General features: G+C 37.8%; 1 long non-coding RNA gene across 1 annotated transcript; it reads right to left on the bottom strand.

Annotated features, from left to right (window-relative positions):
- Positions 1–1,396: 1,396 nt before the first annotated feature.
- On the bottom strand, positions 1,397–2,909 carry LOC106309791. Its single transcript, XR_001263609.1, has 3 exons — positions 2,453–2,909; positions 1,896–2,228; positions 1,397–1,695 (listed from the first exon to the last, which is right to left on the bottom strand). It is a non-coding gene; the product is annotated as an uncharacterized LOC106309791 (long non-coding RNA).
- Positions 2,910–14,292: the final 11,383 nt, after the last annotated feature.

Consider the following 14,292-nt stretch of genomic DNA (forward strand, 5'->3'; position numbering starts at 1 on the left):
ATATGCAGTTTTTTTTATATTTCTGTTTGTATCATGAATTTAAATATTATTGTATGACTTTTTAAATGACTTTTTAAAATATGTTTTTCAATTTCATATTTCGTTTCAAAATTTAAATTATTTTAAATTCTGAATATTAAATATAAATTAAAATTTATTATATACTAATTCATAATCATATAATAATAATCGATGTAAACTTCTTGTAAACATTACATGGAGTTTACATCGAATGTTTACGAGTGATTAACATCGAAAGATTTACGAGGGTTTTACATCGAAATGTTTACGAGTGATTTACAACGAAAGTATTTACGTGTGCTTTACATCGAAATCATTACGTGGGCTTTACCACGAAATCTTACGTCTCATTTACGACGAATTCTTTCCCTGCCCTTTACGGGGAATATATTTCGTCGTAAACGTAACGAGTCGTTTACGACGAAACCTCCGTTACGACGGAGGTTTAACAACGAAACGTCCTTCGAGGTTAATTCGTCGTAACACCCCGTTTACGACGAATTTACAACGAATACTACCCTAGTAAAAAATATGTTTTCTTGTAGTGCTTGTTGTGGTAAAATATATAATATACTAGGGTAGGCCCGTAACTGAAGAAAAAAATAATATTTAGTTTATTTTCAATTTTTGAAAATTATTTGAAAATATATTTATTATTCAGCTTTGTTATTTTTGTTTTCATTTTAATTTTTTTTATATGATTTGAAGGATTATTTTTTTCTTTTGCTAAACTTCATAAACTATTTATTTTTAAACTTCATTTTATTTTTGTGAACATAAATGTAATAAAAAGTCAGAGATTAAGTTAGAAATGTATAAAATTTTCTTACTCTTCTTATGAGGTCTCAACCTTGGTGAACATATGTTTCAGACGAAGTCTTTTATTTGTTGACAGTTGATTTACAGTTTTAGTTTATTGTTGTGTGTACTATTGAATATATATATATAGATTAATTTCTTCAAACCAAAGTTCGTGAGTCAATTTCTCCACTTGCATAACCCAATTAGTTTTGGAATAGTATCTTCTTTAGTGAGTCTTGGATCATTTGCGGTGGCTCCATCCTTATGATCTCCCTCTAAACTGAACGCTCTTAACACTATTTTTTTGAGCTTTTAATTCGGCTTTACATTGTCATTGATCTTCTCTTTTACCTGACATTGTCATTGCTCTTTTGAGATCATATATTCTCCTTTCTTTAATATTAGTGATCTTTAAAGGAAACATTTATACTTTTGTCCAAAAAATTGGAAACATTTTTACACCTTATCCTCAACTTGTTGAAAAAACGCAGAGTATGGCCAGTAACAAATATGAGGTGAAGCATGAACAAAAACAAATATAAAATGCCTAATGAACATATTTTATGATTTTATAAAATAGAACTACAATTTTGAAGTGAATAGTAAAGGAAGTAATAAACCTTTTGAAAATAAGGTGAAATAATCTAAAAATTGGAAAGTGAGCTAGTGCAATTTCGTAATAGTTTTGCGATGACACCCTACCTACATTCCATCCAGGGATAAATCCTGTTATGTCCTAAGCCAAGAATATTATTTCTTACAGACCATGTGATGCATGTGGGGGAACTCCTACAACTGTAAACTTATTTTTGCTAATTCTTTGTTTCTCTGTCGCCTAAAGCCTTCCCATTTAGCCCCATTTGATCACCAAACCTGCCCAATATTAGAAAATAAACATTGCAATCTAGACATCTGACACATGCATCAAATTTAGATTGTAATAAAGCACTACTGATCACTTAGCAATCCAAATAACACTAAAAGAGTAGAGATATGATAGTTCGATGAGTGAAACAAATTATGCTTAGACCATGTATGGCACATGACTGTATATTTTATAATAAGATAGTTACTTTGCAAACTTCCATAGCTTTCTTAGCATCTCATCTTCATCCAAGAAATCAATAAAGAAATAATCAGACAGCTTGAGAGAAGCACTTGTATTGTATATAGCACGATCAGAGTTAAGAACAACATGTGACAAACACATGAATCAGACCTGTATGACAAATGAAAAACTGATTTAAAAAAATGGACTATTTTCTGTTGACACAATGGGTTTTGAATGGGTTTCACTCATGATTTATTCACTGTAAGCTTGTTCTTATTTTCGCAGCTCCATTGTGGTGGAGAAGTAGAACCATCATTAGAACTTTTCCATCCCTCTCATTCAGTGGAGCATCGATCTTGTAACAAATAAAAAACACTGAGATTACAGTTCACAGCAACCAAAAAGATTGAAACCAAGAATGATTGTTTTTGATAATTATGAGTTTAAACGCCAGAAAAGTCTAACAGTATGATGATCTAAAGATATGAATACAAAACTTTGATAATCATGAGTTTAAAGTTTAAACGCCAGAAAAGTTTAACACTACAATGATCATGATGAGTATAAAGAACAGAAAACCTTTGCATAAGTCCACGCCTATCAACTCCCCGTCGCGTTTCAGGTTTCTGACTTCCCAAAATCTGAGCAGCCACGCCTCAACGGTGGAAGAACAACGGTCAGACTTCAAGGGATGAAGACTCAATTTTTTATAGGTCAAGATACACCGCCCATCAAAGGGATAAGGAACATTGAATGTGAAATCGTGCTAGATATAGGTCGATTGAGTTTGTTGAATGCGATGAATCAATACCTCGTAACGTTTCGGAGGATAAGAGGAACCGACACAATAGATGCTTGACAAATATATTATTCACGACGATTCGCTCACTCACCCTCCTGAAACTCCATTGTTGTTGAAGATCGTCAGAGATTGAAGGAGAATCATGAACCCTAAAACTGGATATCCTTACCCGAAGAAGACATTGGTCTCTTTCTATCTGGCTGCGTTTTTTACTTTCATAAAATTAATAATGAAAGAAAGAACCCACTAAGTGTATAAGAGAAAGCCCATCCGATGGTCAAGTACTCAAGTTAATGAAGTGATGCGTATCATAAGAGGGACACGTGTCACCATGAGAGACTTCGATCCTAGGTGGCGGACCCTGGAGTGAAAAAATAAATAAATTAATAATACAAATTTATATGAAATTTTAATTTACTTTTAACTAAAAATACTATTAAAGTTCATAATTTTTTTACCACAATTTTATCTATGCATTTTAAAGTTCATTTTAGAAGTTATCAACTTATCTAGTTATAGTAAACATTTAAAAATAATTATTTAATTTATCTCAGTGCTTATTTTAGTTTAACTATGCCATGTTTTAAATTACAAAACACTATGAAACATTAGATATTTTTTAAACTTTATGTTTATTATTAAAACATGTACTATATGTTATTTTTAAATCTTTATTTTTTTTATTTCACTTATTATTTTCATCAATTTTGACGGTTAAAATTGTTTGATGTTATGATATTCAACTTCAATTTCCTTGCGGTTAACTAAATCTCAAAATATAATGTTAAAATTTAACATGCTATTTTTATTTTGGCAGAGTGAATATTTTGAGATGTTTATTTTATTTTTTAACGCTGGATAATTATGCTATTACAACTATGAGAAATATTACAGACGATTTTAAAACCGACAATTCTACTTGCCATATAAGAATTCACGCCTGACTGCATCACCTGAGCTGTGCCCTATGGGATCCACGCTTGTCGGTACTCCTTGCGTCATGCTGCAGATCACTTGTAAGCCTTTTCTCCATTAATCGCACAATTCCGTCTTCTCCGGGAATTGAAACCCAGACCTTCTGGTGTAGAAGCATTAATGAATCATTAGTCAAACCACCGGACCAAATGGACTTCCACCTATATGTTTATTTTATTTAGATCATCTAATTTGATTTCTACGATTATTGGCATTTTCACTGTCAGGTTATTGTATATTACCTTACCAGCATTGTACTAAATATTCTATTTTTTAATTTTATAGGTTAACAATTGTTTTTATATTAATGTGGTTTGTTTAAAAATTTCTATCAAACAAATATTTTTATATTGTCTCATTTTAATTAGTGTAATTTATTATTATTGTGTTTATTTGATTAACAAAATTACATCCTTATTATCTTAAGTGATTGCCCATTTCTGCAACACGAAAATTGAAACATGAGTAATGTATATTCTGTTTTTTTCTTCATGTGGTTTATAATGTGTTTTTTTTTAAGATGTGAACATGATATGTGTTTTTATTTATTACATTATATCTCTTTATTCATTGAAAACTTAAATTGGGTGTATTCTAGATATTTGATTGGATATAGTAGCTTAGATTTACGTTTTTATAATTTTGTTTTACAATTTTTTAGTTCTCTTGATATTCATATAAAATTATTATTTTATTACTTTTCCAACTATTTTTGAATCTTACTTGTTTTTTTCTTTCTTTTAATAATTTCTGGTTAATACTTTTAACTTGATTTTTTTTGAAAAACTTGAGTTTATACATGAAAAAAAAAAACTCTAAGATACACTATTTTTCTTCTTGATTTTTGTGCAACTTGGTTTGATACAACGTAAAAGCAATATTTTGTTGTTGTTATGTATTATGGATTATTTTATGTACGTAATTCAATAAAATTTTTTTTTATATTTGTTACATTTTGTTAGTTTTTTATTTTTCTGATTATGTATTAATCATTGATTGTGGTTTCATCATTTTTAAATTGATTTTTCAAAGCTCAAGTTTTGTTAATGAAAAAAAGAAAAAGTTATGTCAGATTCAGACCTCATTTGATTTTAGTTACCCTGTAATGGAGTTATGTATTTATACAAATTTTTATTAAAACAATGCGATTCGCTCTTTTTATTTTCTTTTGCAAATCTGGTTTCGGTGAAACAAAACAAAGTTCAATTACTTGCAAGTCAAGCTTGTTGTTACTGCCATCAAGGGACCAAATCAGGCAACTCGCCCTTAAGAGCTGGACTTTTTTTTTTTTTTTTTTTTTTTTTTTTTTTTTTTTGGTCACGGGCGGTCTCCGGATTCCCAGAGGACTCGAACCCAGGTGCCTTGGGATCCAGTTCACTCTAGTGTTACCACTAGGCTATTTCTCGACTTAGTTTGATAAAGCATTAACACTTATGATAATGATAAATTGACCTTCATTACATTTACACGAAGCTACTTATGTAATTTGTATAACATTTGTTATTTGTCTTTTTCTTCTTTTTCTTACTGATATGACCATCTTTTATCTATGACATTTGAGAACAGCCACTGTATGATAAACTTGATTACAACAGCCTGTTCTGCTTCCACCTAGTTTACAACTTGGAAAAAACTGAGACAGTGGAACTTGTTAACATCTGCATCATCCGTGCCTTTACACTTCTTCACCCCCTTCTCCAAAGCTTTTGCCATAAACTTTATGAACCAATTTGCAGCTTCTTTCTCTATATCTTTAGTCAACTTCACTGTATTCCTAACCCGGAAGGAGGAGCAAGTGATGGTTTCTTGTTCTCATCGTTTGATCTTAAGGGCCAGCAGAAACTGAACAAGCGTCATGCACGCTGGGTGGAGTTTATAGAAACGTTTCCTTACGTGATCAAATACAAAGAAGATAAGGAGAATGTGGTGGCTGATGCCTTGTCACGCAGGTATGTTCTACTTTCAGCCCTTGAGACTAAGTTGCTGGGTTTTGAGTTTATAAAAGACATTTATGCAACTGACCCAGATTTCAAAGAAGTTTTCAGAAAGAGTTCTAAAACGGCCTATGGGAAGTATTATCAGATTTCTGGTTTCTTATTCTCTGATAACCGCCTTTGTGTTCCCCAATGTTCTTTGAGGGAGTTGTTTCTCAGGGAAGCACACAGAGGAGGCCTGATGGGACACTTTGGAGTCAAGAAAACACACAAGGTCGTCCATGAGCACTTCTATTGGCCGAGCCTGATGAAAGATGTGGAAAGAATTTGCAGCCGATGTGTGGTGTGTAAGAAAGCAAAGTCCAAGGCCTTGAACCAAGGTTTGTATTCTTCTCTTCCCATCCCTTCTGATTCATGGGTTGACATTTCAATGGACTTCGTACTTGGTTTGCCTAGATCAAAATCTGGTAGAAATTCCATCTTTGTGGTAGTTGACAGGTTCTCCAAAATTGCTCATTTCATTCTATGCCATAAAACTGATGATGCCGTGCATATTGCTGATTTGTTCTTTAGAGATGTTGTTAGGTTGCATGGTATGCCTAGGACAATAGTTTCAGATCGTGATGCTAAGTTCCTTAGCTATTTTTGGAAAACCTTGTGGTCTAAGCTAGGTACTAGATTAATGTTCTCTACTACTTGTCATCCTCAAACCGATGGTCAAACTGAGGTTGTAAACCGAACCTTATCTGCATTGCTTAGATCATTGGTTAAGAAAAACTTGAAATTTTGGGAAGAATGTTTGCCTCATGTAGATTTGCATATAATCATTCTTTGCATTCTTCTACAAATTTTTCTCCATTTGAGGTTGTTTATGATTTCAATCCCTTATCTCCACTTGATATTTTGCCTCTGCCTTTGAGTGAAAGAGTTAGTACAGATGGCAAGATGAAGGCGGACACGATTCTAAAGTTGCATCAGAAAGTCCGTGACAACATCAAAGTCAAAACCGAAATCTACACAAGGAAGGCAAACAAGAAGAAAAAGGAAGTGGTCTTTAAAGAAGGTGATCTTGTTTGGGTTCATCTAAGGAAGGAACGATTTCAAGAAGAGAGAAAGTCCAAACTCATGTCTAGGGTCGACGGTCCTTTCCAGATCCTTAGGAAGATCAACGACAATGCCTACCAACTAGACATGCAAGGTAAGTATGACATCTCTTCTAGCTTTAATGTTTCTGATCTTTCCCCTTTTCTTGCAGATGTTCCAGATTTGTGGACAAATCCTTTTGAAGAAGGAGGGAATGATGCGCTTTATTCCATGAATTAGTACATGGAACCAGCACTGGATGCTGATCAGGACAATCAGATTATTTCGACTGAGGTTCGGCCATCTGACCGTATCAGATAGACTGACTGTGCAGTGTATCGGATCGACCCGCGTACGTCTGACAAGGAGCTCAGGCTGGATCCACGACCAGACGACCGAACTGACGGTACTGAATCCCGTCTTTCCCGAACAACTCGACAAGCTAGGACTAATGATCGAGCCAGAATCAACTTCCAACGCACCGATTCGGATTCAGACCGTAGCTTCTCATTTCTCGTCTGGCTGGGCTGTACCGCATGTACCGACGGATGTACTGATGGACTGTCCGACTACTTTGATCTGATCTTTGAGTTTAATCATCAGGAATTATCTAAGGCAACAATACTGAAGCTTTCAGATGATCTCGGTCACATTTGGTCCAGTTCAGTTCATGAGAATCTTCATTCAGACTGTGCCGACTGTCTGGCTCATGTACTGGCCCTTACCGTAGGACGTGCTGCCGGATACATTGAATCTGGACAGAAGTAGGCAAAGAGACCATCGACCAGTCTTCTTGTTTTTCCGTGTTTGACAAGATCTGGTCAAGTTTATGTTTTCTATGCATTGTTTTTACACATTTCTCATCAATTCTCTTTGACCAAGAATTCTATAAGTATCTAACTCAACTTCAGATTTTGGGATCGATTTTCCCTTTATAAAATTTGAGTCCTTACTCTCTCTTTTTTCTTCTTCAAGAACTTGTCTTTGATTGCTTGGTGTGGTTAGCTCCAAACAATTCTCTCCTTTTCGTTGGACTGGTGCGTCACATCCGGAAATAGATTGAGAACCGTCTCTTTGTCGGACCTGTGAGTCATATCAGGCGACAATTAGACAGGGGAACATCGAAGGCCACTCCGCATCCTACGATCCATCAGTTCTCCCATCGGAGTTCATATCAAAACCGTACCGGCTGAATGTTCCGTACTTAGGGGGTATCAAGTGAAGCCTTTGATCATTTTAAAAGGTTTAAGCGACTTATTGAGGAAGAAAAACGCTACGCACAGACAGGGGAGGAGAATTCACGTCACAAGAATTTCAAACATTTTGTGATAATCATGGGATCAACCGTCATTTAACGGCTCCATACTCACCACAACAGAATGGAGTCGTGGAGAGACGAAACATGACGTTAATGGAGATGACGAGGAGTATCATAAAACACACGAAAGGTACCAAACTATTTATGGGGAGAATCTGTGAGACACTCAACCTATTTGATTAATAGGATCTGTACTCGAACGCTAAAGGATCAATGTCCATACGAGTGTTTTAAGAAAAGGTAGCCTGACGAGGGACATCTACGAGTAGTTGGCTGTATTTGTTATGATAAACAAGATATTCCACATCTCAAAAGGCTGGATGATAAGTCTAGAGAATTAGTTACATCTCGGAGTTGAACCAGGTTCGAAGGCATATCAATTGTATGATCCTAAGAAACGCAAAATAGTGGTCAGCCGAGATGTAATCTTTGCTGAAGACAAGACTTGGAGATGGAACAAGGTCGGAGACGACACATATGAAGCGAGCTTTGACGTAATGTTTCCTGTTTATGATAAAGAGATAGAAGCTAAACCCGTGACTGAAGACATCGATCAATGTGAAGAAGAAGAAGAAGAAGAAGAAGAAGAAGAAGAAGAAGAAGAAGAAGAAGAAGAAGAAGAAGAAGAAGAAGAAGAAGAAGAAGAAGAAGAAGAAGAAGAAGAAGAAGAAGAAGAAGAAGAAGAAGAAGAAGAAGAAGAAGAAGAAGAAGAAGAAGAAGAAGAAGAAGAAGAAGAAGAAGAAGAAGAAGAAGAAGAAGAAGAAGAAGAAGAAGAAGAAGAAGAAGAAGAAGAAGAAGAAGAAGAAGAAGAAGAAGAAGAAGAAGAAGAAGAAGAAGAAGAAGAAGAAGAAGAAGAAGAAGAAGAAGAAGAAGAAGAAGAAGAAGAAGAAGAAGAAGAAGAAGAAGAAGAAGAAGAAGAAGAAGAAGAAGAAGAAGAAGAAGAAGAAGAAGAAGAAGAAGAAGAAGAAGAAGAAGAAGAAGAAGAAGAAGAAGAAGAAGAAGAAGAAGACAGTGACCGTGATGGTGATAATGAAGTCAAAACAGAGGAAATTGAAACAGAGGATTTTGAGACAATACCGAGAAGATCAACATGATTTAGTACAAAACTGAGTTACTTGGATGACTACGTTCTGATATCAGAAGTTATTGAGACAGAAAGTCTTCTTCTTCTCGTTAATGAAGAGCTTTGGGACTGGAATGAGGCAAAATATGAGAGAGTCTAGAGAGAAGCTTGTGAGGATGAGATCCCGTCTATAGAGAAGAACAAGACCTGGACGCTTGTGGAGCTTCCCATGGGGTGCAAGGCAATTGGGTTGAAGTACGTTTTTAAAATAAAACACAACGCAGATGGAGTATAAGCAAATACAAGGTCAGACTTGTAGCTAAGGGTTATGTGCAACGTCATGGCATTGACTTTGAAGAGGTGTTTGCTCCGGTTGCAAGGATAGAAACTGTTTGTGTTATCATCGCTTTAGCTGCGTCCAATGGTTGGGAGACTCATCATCTTGATGTTAAGACGGCATTTCTTCATGAAGATTTGATTGAAGAGGTTTATGTTTCACAACCTGAGGGTTTCAAGGTAAACGGAAGTGAAGATAAGGTTTATAGGTTACATAAAGCTCTCTACGGCTTGAAACAAGCACCAAGGGCTTTGATATCTTGCATAATTCCATTGTCTTATCCATTCACCCATGTGCATTTTGATCATATAGACTAGGATTTATCCATGATTAGGTTCCATTTTTGCATACATGAGTCCTTATCAGGTATTGGAGTACCACATGGAGTTCTTGGAGACATTTGGGTGCATTTCGAGCACAAAATAGGTGATAAAGGTGATCATTGGACGAGCAGTGCATGGGAGCGACCTCACCGGAGTGACATCGTGAAGTCCCTGTGACACCCTTTCAGAGCGACTTGACCGGAGCGACACAGCGAGGTCGCTCGCGTCTCCATCACCCGGAGTGACGTGACCGGAACGACACAGCGAGGTCGCTCGCGAAGAGCGACCCAGAGCCACGTCTCGCAGAGACCCCTCCAGGTCACTCCCGAAGCCTGGAGCGACCTCCCGGAGCGACTACTGGAGGTCGCTGTGCGCCTTCTGTTTGCTTGAATTCATTTCTACTCAAGGGCCTTTTGGTCATTTCATTATGCACGTTTTTACTTCTGAAAACCTATATTTTAAGGATTTTTAAGGATTATTGGCAGCCACCAGACATATTATCTTTGGTTCTAAGAAAAACCTTTGGAAAGTTTATCTCTTGAATCATCTTTGTTCATCTAGTTATTGCAATTCTGTGTTTTCTAATTCGTTGTTGTATCCCTCTGTATGATTAATCTGAAATCCAAAATGGGTTTAAGAGGAATCATGAAGAGTAGTGAGTAATCACCATTTGAATTCATGGGTTAGGAAGATTAAGGGTGATTTAGGTTAGAGCTAGGATGTTTTAGAGTAGATCATCCCAAAACCTTGCTAGTAGAGTAATCATAATGCATCTTCTGAGTTAGCTTCTCAAAAGTTGATCTTTAGGCATTTCCCACCCAAAACGTGTTCGATGAAATGCCTGAAACAACTCTTCTAAGCTCTTAGCATATTTTGCCAAAGACATTTGTTGTTAGAAGTGCTAAGATAGCCTTAGACCTGTATCAATGTTGTTGATGGCACGACAGTCCACACACATCCTCCACGAACAATCTTTCTTTGGTACAAGTAGAACAGGCACGGCACAAGGGCTGAGACTCTCCCTGATGTATCCCTTCTCAAGCAGCTCTTCAATCTGTTTCTGGAGCTCCTTGGTTTCAACTGGATTGGTGCGGTACGCTGATCGGTTTGGTAGTGAAGCGCCCGGGACAAGATCGATCTGATGCTCAATGCCTCTTATTGGTGGCAATCCCTTGGGATTTTCTTCTGGAAAAACATCAGAAAAATCCTGCAAAATACTTAGCAATTCACTCGAAATCTCTGGTGCAAGGTTAGAAGAAGAAGAAGCCAAGAGTGATTCTTTACAAACAAGTAAAAGAAATGGCTTTTGAGAACAAAGGGATTTTCTTACCTGACTTTCCTTGATATAAAAGTTGGAGTTTCTAGTGGAGGCTTTAGGTTTGTCTACTTTAGAATCTTGTTCACGACCTTTCTTGAGCTAAACCTGGTCTTGATGAACCTCCAAAGGTGACAAGGGAACCAAGGTGATTTTCTTTCCCTTGTGATCAAAAGAGTGTCGGTTTGTGAACCCATCATGTACTCTCCTATTATCAAACTGCCAAGGACGACCCAAAAGGATATGACAAGCGTCCATGGGAAGGACATTGCACACGACCTCATCCTCATAACGACCAATGGCGAGTGGAACGGTGACTTGCTCCTTAACGTACTGCTCACCAGCTTCATTTAGCCACTCAAGCCTGAAAGGACGAGAAAGAGGCCGAGTAACAAGCCCAAGTTTCTTTACAAGGGTGTCACTAGCCACATTAGTGCAACTACCTCCATCAATAATCAAAGAACAAACTTTAGAAGAAATGAGACATCTAGAGTGAAAGAGATTCTCCCTTTGTTTTTTGTCATCGGTTTTTGGTTGCACACTCAAGGAACGTCTAGTGAAAAGAAATGGACCAGATATTGGGTAGTCAAGGCTGTCCTCATCAAATATCGGACCAGAATCCTCCATGAAGGTCGAACAGGACTCGTCAATCACACCATCGACCTCCTCATCGAAAATGGGCTCATGAGTGTCGTCCAAGAGTTTCCTAGCAACAAGAAGTGGACCGCTGGCTGGGTAATCAAAGGTTTCCTCATCCTCATCAAAAACTGGTCCAAGATCCTCCTTGTCTTCCTTTTCATCCTCGGGCTCAACTTCACCATTATCCATGAGAATCATCACCCGTTGGTTTGGACACTTGTTGGCATAGTGTCCTAGAACTTGACACTTGAAGCATCTGATGGCTTTTTCCCGGCTTGGGTTCTCAACTGCTTTTCCTTTGTCAACACGAGTAGAGACATCAGTTTTCAAAGCAATATTTGTTGTGGAAGAAGACTTACCTTTTTCTTGGTAGTTTGGCTTAAGAGTGAATGACGGTTTTGGAGCATAGGCCGACTTAGAGTAACTCTCTCTCTTGACTTGCTGTTCGATCAGGATGGCCTTGTGTAGTATCTGCTCCATGTTGTCATAGTCTTGGAGCTCCATACGGTCCTGGATGTCACGGTTGAGCCCGGTTAGAAATCTAGCCATGGTGGCATCTAAAGGCTCGTCCACTTTAGCCTTGATCATCAATATCTCAATTTCCTGATGATAATCCTCCACTGACTTAGTACCCTGAAGCAAACGCCTGAGTTTCTGATGTAGATCACGGTGGTAATGGTCAGGTACAAAGCGTCGCCTCATCAGCATGGTAAGCTCCTCCCATGTATCAACTGGTGCCTCACCTGTTCTCCTCCTGTGAGTCACAACTCGATCATACCAGTTAATAGGATAGCCAGAAAATTCAGCAGCAGCAAGTCTAACCTTTTTAAGATCTGAAAAATTTTGACAATCAAAAACCAACTCCATTTTTCTTTCCCATTCAAAAAAGGCGTCCGAATCATTCGTGCCATCAAAGCTCGGAATTTTCAATTTCAAACCACCCAAACCCTCCTCCTCATGGATGTCATGGTCGGACCGGTTGGGTCTCCTAGAATGGGCTCTTCTTGCTCCGGTTCTAGATCTCGTTTGTTGACTCCCTTGGATCTCATCTAGCCTCTGATGGATTTGATCAAGACCTGCATTCATAAGGTTAGTCATAGTATCATTCAAGGCTCTCATCTGCAGGTTAGATAAATCGGCCATAGAATTTTCGGGACGGTTCTTCTCCTCTTCACTGCTCATGTTTTCCTGATAAAGCTTAAACACAAAACGTTAGAAATTTAAAAAAACCTCACACCCTCGAGTGTTTGATCCTCACCCACACACGTGTTTCTCTCAAGTTTTATGGTGATTCATTCAAGGTCTTTGTTTCTCATGGTTCTAAGTAAGACAAGTCTAAGAAAACCCAATGGGTAGATCCAAACAAAATAATGGGATTTTTGGTAAGAAAGACAGATAAGAAATTTTTGGTTTGGAATCCGCCTTAACCACCTCAAAGGCTGGATTTCTCCTCAGCCAGCAGACTTACTCTTCCACCACCAATCCACAAATCAATCTCTTTTTTTTTATACATTTTCTTTTCTCTTTTTTTTTTTTTTTTATTTATATGTGGATGGTAATGAGGGGCCCGGATTCAAGAAAGGTAGAAGAAGAGGTGTTTCATGAAAATAATAGATGAGAAGATGGAATGATTAGATGATACCGGTTGAGTGGCTCTGATACCAAACTGATACGCCTAAAGTACGGAACACTCAGCCGGTACGGTTTTGATATGAACTCCGATGGGAGTACTGATGGATCGTAGGGTCGCACGAAGGATGCGGAGTGGCCTTCGATGTACCCGTATCTGATTGTCGCCTGATATGACTCACATGTCCGACAAAGAGATGGTTCTCAATCTGTTGTCGGATGTGACGCACCGGTCCAACGAGAAGGAGAGAATTGTTTGGAGCTAACCACACCAAGCAATCAAAGACAAGTTCTTGAAGAAGAACAAAGAGAGAGTAAAGACTCAAATTTTATAAAGGGAAAATCGATCCCAAAATCCGAAGTTGAGTTACATACTTATAGAATTCTTGGTCAAAGAGAATTGATGAGAAATGTGTAAAAACAATGAATAGAAAACATAAACTTGACCAGATCTAGTCAAACACGGAAAAACAAGAAGACTGGTCGATGGTCTCTTCGAGTACTTCTTTCCATATTCAATGTATCCGGCAGCACGTCCCGCGGTAAGGACCAGTACATGAGCCGGACAGTCGGCACGGTCTGAATGAAGTTTCTCCCAAACTGAACTGGACCAAATGTGACTGAGATCATCTGAAAGCTTCAGTATTGTTGCCTTAGAGAATTCCTGATGTTTAAACTCGAAGATCTGATCAAAGTAGTCGGACAGTCCATCAGTACGTCCGTCAGTACATGCGGTACGGCCCATCCGGACGAGAAATGAGAAGCTACGGTCTGAATCCAAATCGGTGCGTTCGAAGTTGATTCTGGATTGATCATTAGTCCTAGCTTGTCGAGTTGGTCGGGAAAGACGGGCTTCAGTACGGTCAGTTCGGTCGTCTGGTCGTGGATCCAGCCTGAGCTCCTTGCCGGATGTACGTGATGTTAAGAGTTTTCAAGGCTCTTAAGACAAATGATGTAGTATAAAAGATTGTCGAACCAATTCTAAGGGATTTCAAAGCACT

The sequence above is a fragment of the Brassica oleracea genome, chromosome C8, assembly GCF_000695525.1.
Source record: "Brassica oleracea var. oleracea cultivar TO1000 chromosome C8, BOL, whole genome shotgun sequence".
Taxonomy (NCBI): domain Eukaryota; kingdom Viridiplantae; phylum Streptophyta; class Magnoliopsida; order Brassicales; family Brassicaceae; genus Brassica; species Brassica oleracea.